The sequence below is a fragment of the Lutra lutra genome, chromosome 9 (assembly GCF_902655055.1).
Source record: "Lutra lutra chromosome 9, mLutLut1.2, whole genome shotgun sequence".
In the NCBI taxonomy this organism is placed as follows: Eukaryota; Metazoa; Chordata; class Mammalia; order Carnivora; family Mustelidae; genus Lutra; species Lutra lutra.
Genome location: NC_062286.1, coordinates 97,218,269 through 97,232,698, shown reverse-complemented (window position 1 = coordinate 97,232,698; position 14,430 = coordinate 97,218,269). Strand labels below are relative to the sequence as shown.

General features: G+C 49.3%; 1 long non-coding RNA gene across 1 annotated transcript; it reads right to left on the bottom strand.

Moving 5' to 3' along the window:
• Window positions 1-34: 34 nt before the first annotated feature.
• Window positions 35-14,038, bottom strand: LOC125109468 (uncharacterized). Its single transcript, XR_007130239.1, has 3 exons — window positions 13,941-14,038; window positions 13,158-13,307; window positions 35-1,127 (listed from the first exon to the last, which is right to left on the bottom strand). It is a non-coding gene; the product is annotated as an uncharacterized LOC125109468 (long non-coding RNA).
• Window positions 14,039-14,430: the final 392 nt, after the last annotated feature.

The following is a 14,430-nucleotide window of genomic DNA, read 5'->3' as shown; positions in this document are numbered from 1 at the left end:
AAATACAGAGAACTGGTAGAAGGGGGTGGGGTGGGGAAGCAGAATGGTAAAATGAGAAAAGGGGAATGGGAGATACAGCCTTCTAAGAGGAAAAAAAAAAAAGAACCTTGCTTAAAACTTATTTATTAAATACAACTTTGTTTCAGTGAACTTTCTAAAAACCTAGCACATATTTACTTTTGAAGGTAACAGCCCCGTGACTTAGGTACTGCTATTCTCACTTCCCAGATGAGGACAACTTTTCACACATCTAAATGAGTTTTCAAATGTGCTCAAGGTCACAAGGCTAGTGACAGAAGGAGAATTAAAACCCAAGTGTGACCTGTAGCAGAATCCATGCTACATTTTGCCTCTCTTAGAGTCAACATCCATTACACATTTCCAGGAGCCCAGCAAAGTGCATTTTCTGCATCTAGCTAACTTCAACGCACAAAGAGCTGCTCATCATGAAAATGCGTCTAACCCATCATCTTTTACACATCTGATATCTTTAGCCATGAAGTGAGCTAAAGCAAGCCTACTTTGACTGACACAATAAAGAAAGTTTTGATCCAAAAGGGCAATTCAGGACATTTAATAAAAAAGGTAGGGTGGGGGTTGCAGGGAGAACATGTTCAGGAGCTATAGAAATACCCCCACTTGTCACTAGGAGCAACAGAGGAAGCGTCAGTCTTTTACACTCATACTCATCCCAGTTGTCTGTTGAACTTCCCTTAGTGATTCTGTTAAAAGAAAACAACTCTCAATTCACTTCCCGAGGACATCATGGGCCAGGTTTCCCACAGGCTCACTCCACCTCTAGACACCTAGTGACAAAGGGCCAGTGTAAGAGACTGAATCCCAGAGACTGGAGGGTTGTCCATTCACTGACTACAAACCCACGAAAACATGGGCAAGAGTTCCAGAATCTTCTCTTGGCCCATGTTTCCATTTGTTCCTATTGTCCAGAAGAATGTTAGCCACCTTCTAATGCCTAGGGCAATGCATTATTTTGAATGTCTCTTGGACAACCGGCCTGGCTGAAAATAGAGACTTCTTATCCATCAGGACCTCTCCTCCTCAATTCTCCTTCATTCAGCCTCGGTGAGCTCTAATCTTCCAGCACACTAGAGCTGCCCCAGTTTCTTCTGTTGAGAGAGAAAGAAACAGTTCTCTTATTAATTATCACTAAGGAATTTAAATTCCCTCCCCCTCTTTCCCACTCCACCTCCATCAGGTAGTACTTTGCTTTCTAAAAGAGGGCTAAGTTTGACACAGGAGAATCATCATGTCAGAGGAATAGTGTTTGGGACGGGGAAGCCTTCCAGGAGATCTATTCCAGTCACAAACATGGACATTCCTGCATGTGGATATGTGTGCCCCCTAAGCCTCACTTAGCCTCAGAGGATTTCAGAATTATTTGATTTTCAGAGCATACAGTTGAGGACTCCAGAGAAATCTACTAGAAATGACCTACTGATCTACATCTTAGCCCAGGAGTATATGCATGCTGGTCACTCCTTCTACCCAGCCCTTACTTCTATGCCCCTTCCTTTGTTTTTGCACAGATACACACTGTATTCCCACACTGTACAAAGTGTGGGAAATCTAACATGGATTTTCTGCCCTCAAAGAGCCAAGAACAGGTAGTAACAAAGCGTTACAAGACAAAAAGTGACTAAAGACAAAATAAGAAGTGTGTGTAATAAGAGGTGCCTACAGAATTCAGATGGGGCTACAAGACCTTAGTGGACTAATGTGGCAGCAAAGGCTTTCTAGATGAGGGAGGATAAGAGTATGTCTCAGGGAATTGAATAAGTGCCCAAGGAGTGGGAAGGCATGATGGACAGTATCTTAATCAGCCCACTGACAGTTCTTCCTATTCCTTTACACACATGCAGCTCCTCCGACCAAGAGGAGAAGTCTAATGCCCACCTTGACCTGCCCACCAGCAGACCCTGTGACCTGCTCTAACCAATAGAATGAGATGGAATGATATTTTGAGACTTCTGGGAGCACAGGCCTTAAAAGCACTAGCAACTTCCCCTTCCTCCTTCCTCCTTCATGGAGCCCAGCTGCCATCCTGTAGGAAGGTTCTGGCTGGCCTACTGAATGATTAGCAGCCACACAAAGAGAGGTCCTTGAAGATAAGAGGTCATCATGGTGGTTCCACATGAATAGGCCCAGCTGGCACTCTATGGAGAAGTGCCTAGTAAGTCCTGCCCAAATTCCTGACTCATGGAATTGTGAAAAATAATAAATTGTTGTAGTTTTAAGCTGCTAAATTCTAGGGTGGTTGGTCAAGCAGTCAAGATAAAGGGGCCTATTCAAGTGATGAGATGCATTCCCATGAAAGGACGGCACAAATAAAAGGAAATAAATGCTCATGATATTTGGAGAGCCCTAAATCAAGTACACCAGTCTGGCTAGAGCAGGCACTTCAGATTATCAACTAGAAGAACAGACTGATAAACTGAGTCCAGATACCTTTAATGTAGGAAGGGGAGCTTCAAGACTATTCACCAACACTCTCTGTAGCAAATGCGGTCAGTGTCCTATCAGTAGACCCTTGCCCTTAACTTCAGTTCCTACCAGCTCAATATCCAACTCCAGCACTTGTGTTGCATTGCCTAGGTGCTTTTTTTTTTTTTTTTTTTTTTTTTTTGGTCCCTGAAGCCCACTCTGCCTATGCAACAGGCCAAACAAGTGCTGGGGAAATAATGCCTATGAAAACTAACCCTCAGCTAATGACTGATGGGGGTTGATGTATCAATACTCCAGCTCAGGTGGACTTACTCTATGACAGGTGTTCTATACCGCTTCCCAGAATCGCCTCAATAGAATTAAATCCCAGTTGCTCACAATGGTAATTTGCTTTAAAGTGCACTTTAATGACTGCCTTCCCTTTCCTGTCTGTCAAACCCACTCCTCAACTGGCATTTCCTCAGATCACTTCCCAATAAAATGCTTGCTTTGGGGGAAACCCAAACTAAGACACAGTTTTACATTTAAGAATAATAAAGTCGGGGTATGGATTTACTTTGGGTTAAGTGCTATAGCAAAGTGAACCAAAATATGCACTGTTTCAAACGAAATAGGTATTTTATTTCACTCCTTGTAACAATCCAGGTGGAACTACAGACTCTGCTCCAAGGAGTCATCTTTTTTTTTTTTTAAGATTTTATTTATTTGACAGAGAGAGACATAGCAAGAGAGGGAACACAAAGGGGGGTGGTGGAAGAGGGAGAAGCAGGCTTCCTGCTGAGCAGGGAGCCCTATGCAGGGTCCATCCCAGGATCCTGGGATCATGACCTGAGCCAAAGGCAGACGCTTAAAGACTGAGCTACCCAGGCTCCCCTCCAATGAGTCATCTTATGAACCCAGGTCATTGGGGGAGCTTTGTCATCCTCTATGTGCGGCTTCCATTAGCATCATTTCCAGCCAGCAAGAAAGAACAGGAAGGTGCAAGTATGAGATGACAATTACTCCCATCACTTCTGCTTGCATTTCATGGGTAAGAACTTAGTCATGTGGGTTTACACAACTGCGAGGGAGGCTGGGCAGGCATGGCCTTTCAAGAAGAGAGTAAATCGGTGGTGAGAAGTGGCCGACAGGAGTCCCTGACACAGGGAGATTAGGTGATTGCCCAAGTGCACACAGCCAGTATAACAGTGGACAAATAGAACCCATAAGCCTCTGCCCAACATTTTTTCCCTTATCCCCCAATGTTGATTCCAACCAGACTGTGGCAGGTCTCAAATGTCATGCTGATGAGTCTGATATTCTGCAGGATCCATCTCCTCTCCTCACAGAGTCAGCAAACCAGAATAAATCTTTGGAACCCCTCTCAAGTTCAGTCTACACTAGACTGCTGGATTGAACTTTCTAGCCAAAGCAGATGGCTCAGAGTATCCACAGTCCCCACTGTCTATGACCCTCTTGAAAGAGTGTGCCAGACTCACACTTAACCCATGTTGCCCCTTGGTACACATTTGCTTAAAAAAAAAAAAAAAGAAAAGAAAAGAAATAATAACGACCGTCTTCCTCAACTTTAGTTTACTGCCATACTCCTGAACAGTCTTTAAAAAACATACACATCTACAATGGGAATGGTGTGAACGTTGTCCTTAGAGTTAGGTGAAGGTCAACCTGTCAATTGTAATCATGATTCCTGGGGGGAGCGGAAGGAGAAGAAAGAACCATGAAGCTGGTTGACATCTACGATGACCAGAGACATTTTACAGTCATCTTTGAGGAACTGGGACTTGTTTCTGTGGCTTGCAATTATCCATAGGCCAATACTTTTGAACCCAGTATCCAGGATCCCAGCGCAGCTTATTTAAGTATTAAAACAGGAGAGAATGAGAGGAGACAGGTTTATCTAAGTGAATCCTGTTCATAACTTTTACATACTAACCTATATTTTTCAAACTCAGTTTTTAATGGATTTGGGTCTAAGATGGCCACATATGTAGAAATTGTCTTTCTTAAAAGGAAAATCCAGAATCATTCATTCTTTCAAATGAAATGAAAGAATTTGTTTATTGGGAGAATTTTTTTTAATGTCTCTACACTGTTCTTTTCCCTCAAATTAAAAACAAAGTCTTTTTATCCTTGAGGAAGATAGTAACTTTTAAAATCATTATTGTGCTCCTTGTCCATTCTGTAACTTTTCACAAGAAAGAAGGTTTCTTTCTTTCATGATTAGGTTGGAAATACCCAGGGTATGTGTCATTTAAGTTACTGAATATCACCTAATACCATATTTCTCATATTTTTATTGCAAGTATATGTGAGTAGCAGTTACCTTTGATTTGAACTCTACAAAGTAAAGTGATACTCTGGATTATTTTTGCCAATAATTTCTGGTTGTGTTCAGCAAACCTCCCTCCAATGCAGACCTCCGTCTCATTTAAGAAACTGTGCTGAAAATGTGTGTCTAAACATCAAGAAGCCAAGCATTTATCAAGATAATCCTTCCAAACTCATCAACTTCAACGGCATCCAGACGGCTTTTCTGGAGAGAGCTCATTAGTTTATAAGAAGAAGAAGAGGGGCACCTGGGTGGCTCAGTGGGTTAGGCCACTGCCTTCAGCTCAGGTCATGATCTCAGGGTCCTGGGATCGAGCCCCGCATCGGGCTCTCTGCTCAGCAGGGAGCCTGCTTCCTCCTCTCTCTCTGCCTGCCTCTCTGCCTGCTTGTGATCTCTGTCTGTCAAATAAATAAATAAATAAAAATCTTTTAAAAAAAAAAAAAGAAGAAGAAGAAGAAGAGGAGGAGGAGGGGGGAGGGGAGGGGGAGGAGGAGGGGGGAGAGGGGAGGGGGGAGAGAGGAGGGGGGAGAGGGGAGGGGGGAGAGGGGAGGGGGGAGAGGGGAGGGGGGAGGGGAGGGGGGAGGGGAGGGGGGAGGGGAGGGGGAGGAGGAGTGGGAGTGGGAGGAGAAGAAGAAGAAAAGGAGGAGCAGGAGGAGGAAGAGGAGAAGAAGGAGAGGGAGAAGGAGGAGAAGAAAAAGAGAGACAAAGAAAGAAAGCCAGCCTCAAAATTTCAGTGGTCTGTGGCTTTACTTACATAGGTAAAAACATAATCAAAGTTCCCTGCCTTACTGTTTAATAGCCATTTTCTGCCCATCTACTGCCTTGAAAAATAGTCAAACAAATGTAAAGAAGATAAATATCAAGCATAAACGAACTACTGCCAAAGGGGATAGGTTGTGTGCATAAAAATGAGTAACATCAGAACAGCAGATTAAGAAACTGAATATGTTGGTGTTTAAAATTAGAATGGTTCCCAATTGAATTGATAATGTTCCATTTAAGAAAAGAAATGTTTTCAAATCACTCTGCTGACTGGAAGTCTGAATCAAAGTCAGAAATTAATAAAAAGATGCAGACAGAGACCCCTAACCATAAATAACAGAGACGATTTGTATGCTTTTAAAGCTTGCAAGGCCCAGGGAAAAAACCTAATGAAATGCAAAAAGAAATTTTTTTTTTAATAGAAATGAATGTGCTTCGTTGAAATGCTATTGTTGCATTCTTGTGACACAATGACTTGTTTTCTGGAAAAGTAATTCTTCAATTGAGCCAGGCAAGCATTGTATTCATTGTAAAGTTGTATATTTAGACCTGTAGTCTGAAGGGCTTGCCTGTATTTAAAGCTTAGTGCTACCCCAGGCTCATTAGAGTACAAGGACAAAGCTCGATCATATTGCTGCTTGGACACTACTCAGAACTTCAGGGTAATTTTCAGTGGCTTCAAGTACTTGATTGTCAGCAGCACAGGAAATAGAAAACATATTGAATGGGTGAGGTGTATACATCAAACGTGTAGGAATGTATAGACAGAGATAAGGATCCCGGTCGAACATCCTGTTATAGTGAAGTCGAAGCGGAACAATTCCAGGGTAAACACAGACTTGTCGTCAAAAGAGCTGCAACATACAGGTTGCAAAAATTAGAGCAGTCTGAGCCTCATTCAAGATCAAATGGTTCTTCCCTAGACTTAATGTCAGGAATAGGGTTCTGCTATGGATGGCAGAAAGATAAAGGAACATAATCGCAGCTGTGAAATCTTCACTGTAGAGACAGGAATGGCAAAGGAAAAGTGTCTAAATTCAGGTCTGTATTTGACAACATTATGGCATCATTGTACAAGTGCTTCATTCCAAACTGAGGCCAACTCAACATGTTAGCTTTTGTGGGAAGTTGGTATCAGAATGCGGGTGGAAGGCACGGGCTAGGGGCAGGGTGAGGGTAGGATGGAGGAATGGGGAGAAGTCAGTTAAGGGCTATAGGCAGCCAAAATAATTCAACTCTGCTTTTTGGTAATTCAATTTGTCTTTTATGTATTTATTTTTGGAATAAATAATACCTGCATGAAGGGAAAAATTGAAAGGTACAAGAGGCAATCCAGTGAAAAGTTGGTCTCCCTCTCACCCACCTACCAAGTTCCTCTTCCAGGAGAGATTTGCATACATAGGTGCAATTTCAATCCATGATATTAAAAAAAGCAGCCCCCTACCTCAAGCCCTCCCAACACCCAAATCTTCTTCCCTTCAGGCAGTTCTTCACTCAGTACCCCTCCCCAACAGGTCTATTAATCTCAGGGTCTTTGATACACGACCTGCCGACACCGCGATGACCCAGCCGTTTTTCTTTTCTTTTTTTCTCTCTCTTTTTTTAAAGGGGTAGGGTTATTACTTAATGATAATGACTCATTGTACACATTGTCGTCTGCTGATGTTTAAAAGATAAGAAGACATTTGTCTGGGCGGACGCCTGAGGCCCTCGCAGGACGCGGGGAGACCGTGCCAAAACGTTTCCAAACTGAATAGTCATTGGGCTGCCAGATAATTCAGAAACTATTTGTATGAGCTGTTTATCAAATTATTAACCGCACAGATGTTGTTTGGCTGAAGAGCAGCTGAATCCCCTCTCTGGCAGCCGCGGAGACAAAGGTCTCCAGGAATAATTGGAGATGTGCATGGAATATTAAATTAATTTACTGCTCTTAATTCTTATGCAAATTCTGACCTCCGATGGCGCCTATCAATTACCCCGCGCGCAGTGAAAGCGAAGGCGACAGTTTCTTTTCTTCTCTTTGCTTTTTTTTTTTAAGAACTCGAAAAAGGAAATATTTGCAATAAGCAAGAGGTAGGAGCACCGCGTAACTGGAATTATTTAATTGTTTTCAGGGATGTCCGTGGAGGATAAAACCCCAGGACGCAGGGGAGGGAGCGGTGCGGAGGGCGGAGGAATTTGTTGGTTTGACTGTACACCCCGCGGACAGTGGAAAACTACAGCGAAGAGCAGGGACCGGTCATGGCAAAGAACATATTGCCCTGCAGGCGGTCTCCGGCCTTGGTGATCCAGAGAGCTGAGCGTTGGCGCTTGGCTACTTCGTGGCGAGCGATTCGGTCTAAATACCGCGCGCTTGGCAGTCAGGCTAGGAAGCGCCTTTGCGCTGCTTTCCTCGACCACAACCTGCAAAGTCTCCTTTTGAGCTCTTGCATCCCTTTACTTATCTTTTAGGGGTTTTGACCATCTTTACATCCCCGCTCTCAAAAAAAAAAAAAAAAAAAAAAAAAAAAAAAAAAAAATTCTTTGTTTGAAAAAACAAACCACAGCTCTGCGCGCTCACGTTCAACTCCTATGGAAATCCCGTGTAGGCCGAAATGCGATTTAATTGTCTCTTGCGTGGAGAAGTGACACCCACTCTTTTCTCAGAATTGAGCAAACGCCCGGGCTTTGTCTGCGCTTCTGGCTTAAACTCTGTGCGGTTTCCAAGTCCCAGTGGTGGGTTGTAAAACTGGGGTCTCTGAGTCTTTCATCATCCTTTTAATAAGGAAAACCAAATCGGGCGCATAATGTCATCAGCCCCGGCTCGACCTCGCCGGGACCTCGGCAGCCCGATGATGTCGCCTGCGGCCCCCGGCGCAGTCACGACGCGCCTCCTTTCAGCTCCTCGCGGCCCCCACAAAAGCCAGACAACAATATCAATTAATCATGCAGCCGGCAAACAAGGAGATTTATCCCGCGACAAACAGCCCCACCGAGAGCCGCTGAATAGGTGTGATTAGCATGTGAAAAGGCGAGCAAAACTCCGCGGTTCAACAGCTAAAGAGCAATTTGATGGGGCTGGGATGGGGAAATTACTTGATTAGCGTCCACCGGAGGAGAGCACGGTAGCTGCCCCTCGGCCGGGAATCCTACAGGGGAACAAAACGCGCTGGTAAAGGCGGCGAGGTGGAGGGAGAAGGGGCGAGGGAGGGTGGCGCGGGGTCCTGCTCAGCAGAGTCGAGATCGGGGATGGGGGCGGGAATAGTGAGCAAAGGGGATGACATTCTACCCACGGCCAGAGCCCGAGGCCGAAGATTACAGGAGCTGCGACAACCGGTTCTCTCCGCCCTCATCTAGGGCTCCCAGACCTGGACGGAGAGAACGCAAGGCTTTCTAGTCAGTGCTGGAGGCCGACCTTGAACGCGCTGCCACAGCTCTGGTTGGAAAGAAAGTGAGAGAGGTGCGTGAGGAGGAAAGGCCCACCCACGCGGCCCCAAGAATCCCCTTTGTGGACCCCAAGGCGCAGCTAGCCGCGGCAGCGGCCTTCGCCTGCTCTGGGGCTCCAGCACCGGGACAGAGTCGCGATGACTGAGGCGCTGCGGTTCCACCGATAGCTCTGCGGTTCCATTCTCGCCCGCAGGAAAGACTGGAGCGGGCAAGACATGTTTTCCGGCTCCTCCGAATTTGCGCACCCTGTTCCTGCCTTCTCGAAAAGCTGCGACGTTTGGGCTTGGCATTTAATTAAAAAAGCGTTCCTTGGCTGCGCGCCCACCGGGAGGCAGTGGGAAGTTGGGAGAGAACTCGCTGAGAGCGAGGGGCCGGAGCAAAGAGCGACGCGGGGTGGGGACGCCAGGGTAGGGCCTTAGGGTAGGGACCTGGATGGAGCAGGCTCCGGGGCTCTCCCTAGGCTCCCGGGGGGGTGGGGGGGGCAACCCGGGGCCGGCCTTGGATCCAGACTCGCAGGGCCAGAGCTGGCGGTTGGGAAACCGTGCATCGGGGTCTCGTCCTAGGCTCGGGGGGGGGGGGGGGGGGGGGAGGGGAGGCAGCCTTTCAAAAACCCGAGGCTCAACCCGGCCAAGGGTTTGGTGTGGGCACGCACACTTGGGGCTCGGGGACTGCTCTTTTATTTGCTGGGGAGAAGACTGAAAGGGATGAAATGCTAAAGGATAGCGCGGCTCAGGCTCCGCAGGGCAAGGCCAAGGCCAAGTGGAGGGTGCGGCATGCTCAGACCAGCATCACCCCATCTAGGGTAGGCGCCCGCGCCTTCTCCTCAACCCCAGACACTGTCCCGGAGCTAATGTCTGCGCCAAACCCAGCAAGAGGAATTTAGTTTCTCACTCGACGCGCCAGTAACCTTCGCTCTGGACGCATGCCCACAACCCCTGCTCCCTGGCTCCTCCCAGTGCCTGGGAAGGGAAAAGGCTCCCACCCAGTCCCCCAAAGGCCCAGACTATCTCCCTCCGGGGCTCGGGATCCACTAAAGGGTCCTTCCAGCTCACGCCCGGAATCGGGGTGCACAGGTGAGTCCCCGGGATGCGGCCTTCAATTTACCTGAGGGAGAATCTAATTCGGCCTTCGTGAAGTACATTAGCACAAATGTAATAAAGACTTCAAAAGACAGACTCGCCAAAGCCTGGGCCGTCTTAAATTCTCCCAGCCCCTTGGCACAAATAAAACAAGCACCAAGGAGTCAAATCTTGTTTTACACAAAAGGGTGGGGGGTGGAACGCTCCCATCGAGCAGAATTGTCACCCAGTTGAACAGTGTCTATTAAACCGCAGCTCGTGGCCATCTCAAAAAGCTTAATTCGTCCTGAAACGTCTCTGGCGGCGGGTGTGCAGCGAACTCAAGCTCGTCTCTCCCCCTTTCTCCGTGTTCCTCCCTCCTTCTCTCCCTCTGGACTCCTCGCTGAAGCCACAGAGAGGCTCCCTTCTGTTTCTGTCCCCAGTCGGAGCCCTTGAGCCACAGCTCCCGGCTTGGCACGGGGGCTGAGGTCAGGCGGCTGTCGGGGTGGGGGTGGGAGGGCGGCGGGGAGAGCGGTGCGGCGGCCCGCCTGTCTGCAGCGCGCACGGTTAAGCAGAGCGCGGCGGCAGTGGCACGCTCCAGGTGCGATCCCAAGACCCGCGAACCTGGAGGGCGCACACCGCGAATGCGAACCCCAGACCCTAGGCTATCTCCGGACGCCAAAGCCCTGCAGCAGCGCGGCGGCACGCACGTAAATCTGTGCCTTGTGCACCCGCCCACCTCTCTCTGCCCATCACTAACTCGCGGTGTCCCGAAGCGCTTTCTCCGGGCAGCTGGGGCTGTTCATTTTAATCCCAAAGCCAAGTGGTTGAACCATCCCTAAATTGGCGGGCGGAGGGGGCGGTGGCAGGAAACCGGGTGGCTAAATGCCTTTGCCTGCGGGGTGGCAGAGTTGTTCCCACCAATAGCGGCAGCTCGGGGCTGGCTTTGTAGTTATTTTTACAAGTTCTGCCCGGTGCCCATCATGTTGCCCTGAAAAGCAAGAGAGGCCGCTGCAATTTATTCCAATGGGCGGTTTTTAAGAAGCTGGCAATTTGAACCGGCTGGGTGTTATTTAGTGCAATATGAAATCAAATGATCCTATTTCTCAAATAACAGTGTCTGTGAGGAGAAGTGAATCCTCTGAAAGGGTAATTGTCTGCTGATAGTGTTTCCCATTATACCCGATCTTGGCCTAAATGGTGTTCGGCAGCAGGGCTGAGAGCGAGGGGTGAAATCAATGCGCGAACTCGCCCTCGGGAGGCAGGAAAAAGGCAGCACCGCTCGCGTCCTGGCAGGTTGAATGAACAATGTCACCCCATGCGCCACCGATTTCGACGTCATTTTGCAGGTGTCCGACATCAGGATGTCCGACATCACAGGAGTGATCTTGTGGATGAAAGAAAACGACTCTTCCTCCTTTTTGCAACTTTGGGAGTCGTTAGAAATTGGAGCCGGCCCTCTCCCTCACAGCGTAGTGTCGTTTAGTCACCCTACAGACTAACAAAACAATCTGGGAAACCTAGCTTGGCGCCCCTCATCACAACACGTTCCTCGAGTCCCTCTTTCCAAGGACACACTTATGTCTAGGACTTTCCCAGTCCGATTTGTGGAACCCAGATTTAATTCTTGGGAAAGGCATTGTGTCCATGAGGCGTCTGTCATTTACGTGGTAGGTGGCACTTTTTGGAGGAAAAAGTTGGCCCTGAGCTTTCAAATTGTCCTCCGTGGGCCCATCCGCTCTTTTGGGTGGAAACCAGATAAAGAGGTTCTGCTTGTGTCCGAGCAAGGCACAGAGGAAGAACAAGCTTAAGGAATGTTTTAAGAACAGGGATAAAAGCGGCAGTCCACAATCTCGCATCTGGCTTTGGGGCGTGGCAGTACGCGGGGGTCCAGTGCCAGCGTGCAGGGGCTACCTCTCTGCAGAGTGATTCTCAGATACAGAGGCGGTGGCGGGCAGCATCCTTGCCTATGAAACCTCGTTACTTATTACTCAGACACCTTGAGGGGGTGGACTCCTCCTCAGAGTCTTCCAGCCTGGACCAAGAAGAGTTTGGCCGGAACAAAGCCTCCGGGATTACAGGCCTTTCCAAGGACAGTCGCAGGTCAAGGACGAAAGAAGTCTTCTGGGTGTGTTTCCAACACCACACCCCACCGCACTCTTCAAACTTTTTTCCTAAGGAGCATTTTGTGTGTTCCAAATATCCTGGGTTTGTAGGTACAGCCTACCTACACCCTTTGCTAGTTTAGAGTATTTCAGGCTAAGCCTCCTAGAACAGATTTGTGTTTTGTTTGTGCTTAGGCAGGTTCATTTTCATCGTCTCCTTGGGTGTTATATATACATACATACACACACACACACACACACATATATATATATGATTAAAATATATACTATATATTTCTATATTATATACAAATATATGCACATATTACATATGCATATATGTATATATGCATTTATTACACATACATATATTATATAGATAATATACCCCCCATACTGTGACCCTTGTTTACAAGTCCATTTGGTTGCTACTGATTTTCCCCCTTGCTTGGTGCTACTTCCAAATTTTTAAAAGAAGCCAAGGAAGGGTGGTGAATCTGCATATCCAAGGAACGCGGCCTAGGAAGCTCCTATCCCTTTCTTGGAGGGAGGTTCTGCTAGGGCACCTGGGGCCCAAAGCACGGGACACCAGACGCGCCATTCCTGGAGCTCTCCCGGGCCCTCTAGCTGAAGAGAGGCAGGTGGCCTGGTTTCAGCCTGTGGCATCCCCTCCAGGATTCACACTGCCTGGCTGAAAATCCAGCCAGCACCAGTCCTCCTGGAGGTCCGGAGCATGCCTTGGACACCCACCCTCCGGAGCCCTGATTCGGCGTTTTCATTTCAGCGTCTGAACAGTTTCCTAGGGTCTTCTCGGGGACATCCTCGTCTCTCGGGGGGCCTACCCTCCCTGTGCTGAATATGAAGCCCTTCGATGCGACCGCAAAGAGGGGACGCTCGGTCTGGCCCACTGAGGGGGTTCTCCCTCCGGCCCACTGAGGGGCTTCTCCCTCCCGCACTGTCGTCCTCCGCGCAGACTCGACGCTCTGCAATGCAGCAGGAGCAGCCACCTACCTCTCCCGCCGAGGAACTACGCCATGGCTGCGGGGACTGTGCGGGCAGCCGGCCCCTTTACCCCCGCGGGCCCACGCGGGGCGTTCGCCTCCAAACCTCGGCTCACACTTCCAAAGAAAGGGGTAGCCACGCCCGAACGTGCCTGCGGTCCTTTAAGGAGAAGGGAGTGACAGCAAGGAGTCCCTCCAGTAACCTCAAAGGGGCTTAGTTCGGAATCCCGCACCTCCTCCCTAATAAATCAAGCTGGGGACCCCGGAGACTGTTAGCGTCGGTCCGCTTTCCCGAGACTTCGGGCTCTTGCGTGGCTTTATACTCCCTCTCTCCTCCGGACGTGCCTAAACCTAGGCTGGCGTGGACCCCGCCCGGCAGGGGACAGGGCCTGGGTTTGAGGCTGCGGAGGAGAGTGGCTTTGGGGGCTCAACGCGGCCACCACCTTCTCACCTGCAGGGAAATCCTCTCCAAGTCCACGCGCGGGGGGCGGGGGCCTGGCACAGACCCCGCTGGGCCAGGCCCAGAGCTCCCTGTTTCCAGGGGTCTCGGGGTCCCAAGGACTCCATTAACCACTGTGCCAGAGGGATAGGGGATTTAAGAAAGAGATCTTCCCTTGCCTGGGGCCATCGCCCGGCCCCTCCGCGCCTCTGCCGGGAGAAAAGCCAGCCGCTCGCCCAGCTCTTCCGCTCATACCCGAGTTGCCCCGTGTCGGTACCTCCCGCTTTGGCTCTGCTAGCCACCTTTCCCCACAAACCCCAAGCCCGCCGCCCTCCCCTCCCGAGGCCCACTGACCTTGGGAAGGCGCGGACCCGCCGCTTGCCCAGCCTGCCAGGCACTGAGCGAAGGAAGAGCGCGGTTCGCACTCAGCGGAGACCCGCAGGCTCCGCGGCGTCGGCCCTGGCGGGCGACGGAGCTCAGAGCTCCCCTCCCCCACGCCTTATAATTTAATCACACGCGATATTAAATTATCAAGCCGCTCATTAATCGTCACGCGAGTTACTGGGACTCAGCACGCCGCCGCGTGTTTTGACAGCCCAGATCGGTTCCCGGGGTCTTGGTGGGTGTGGGTTTGGGGGGTGGGGGATGTCGAAGAGCTCTCGAGAAACACTTCGAACCCCACGCGGGCTGATGGGGACTTTTGCCTGGAAAAAGATTAGGAAAAGCGCAGGCTGGGCTTCCGAGTTTGGTCGAGGGTTTGTCAAAAACCCAAAGGCATCCCTCCGGGCCCTTTTTCTTAATATTTAGATTTTGATCACGACGATTAAGACAGCCGGCAGCGGAT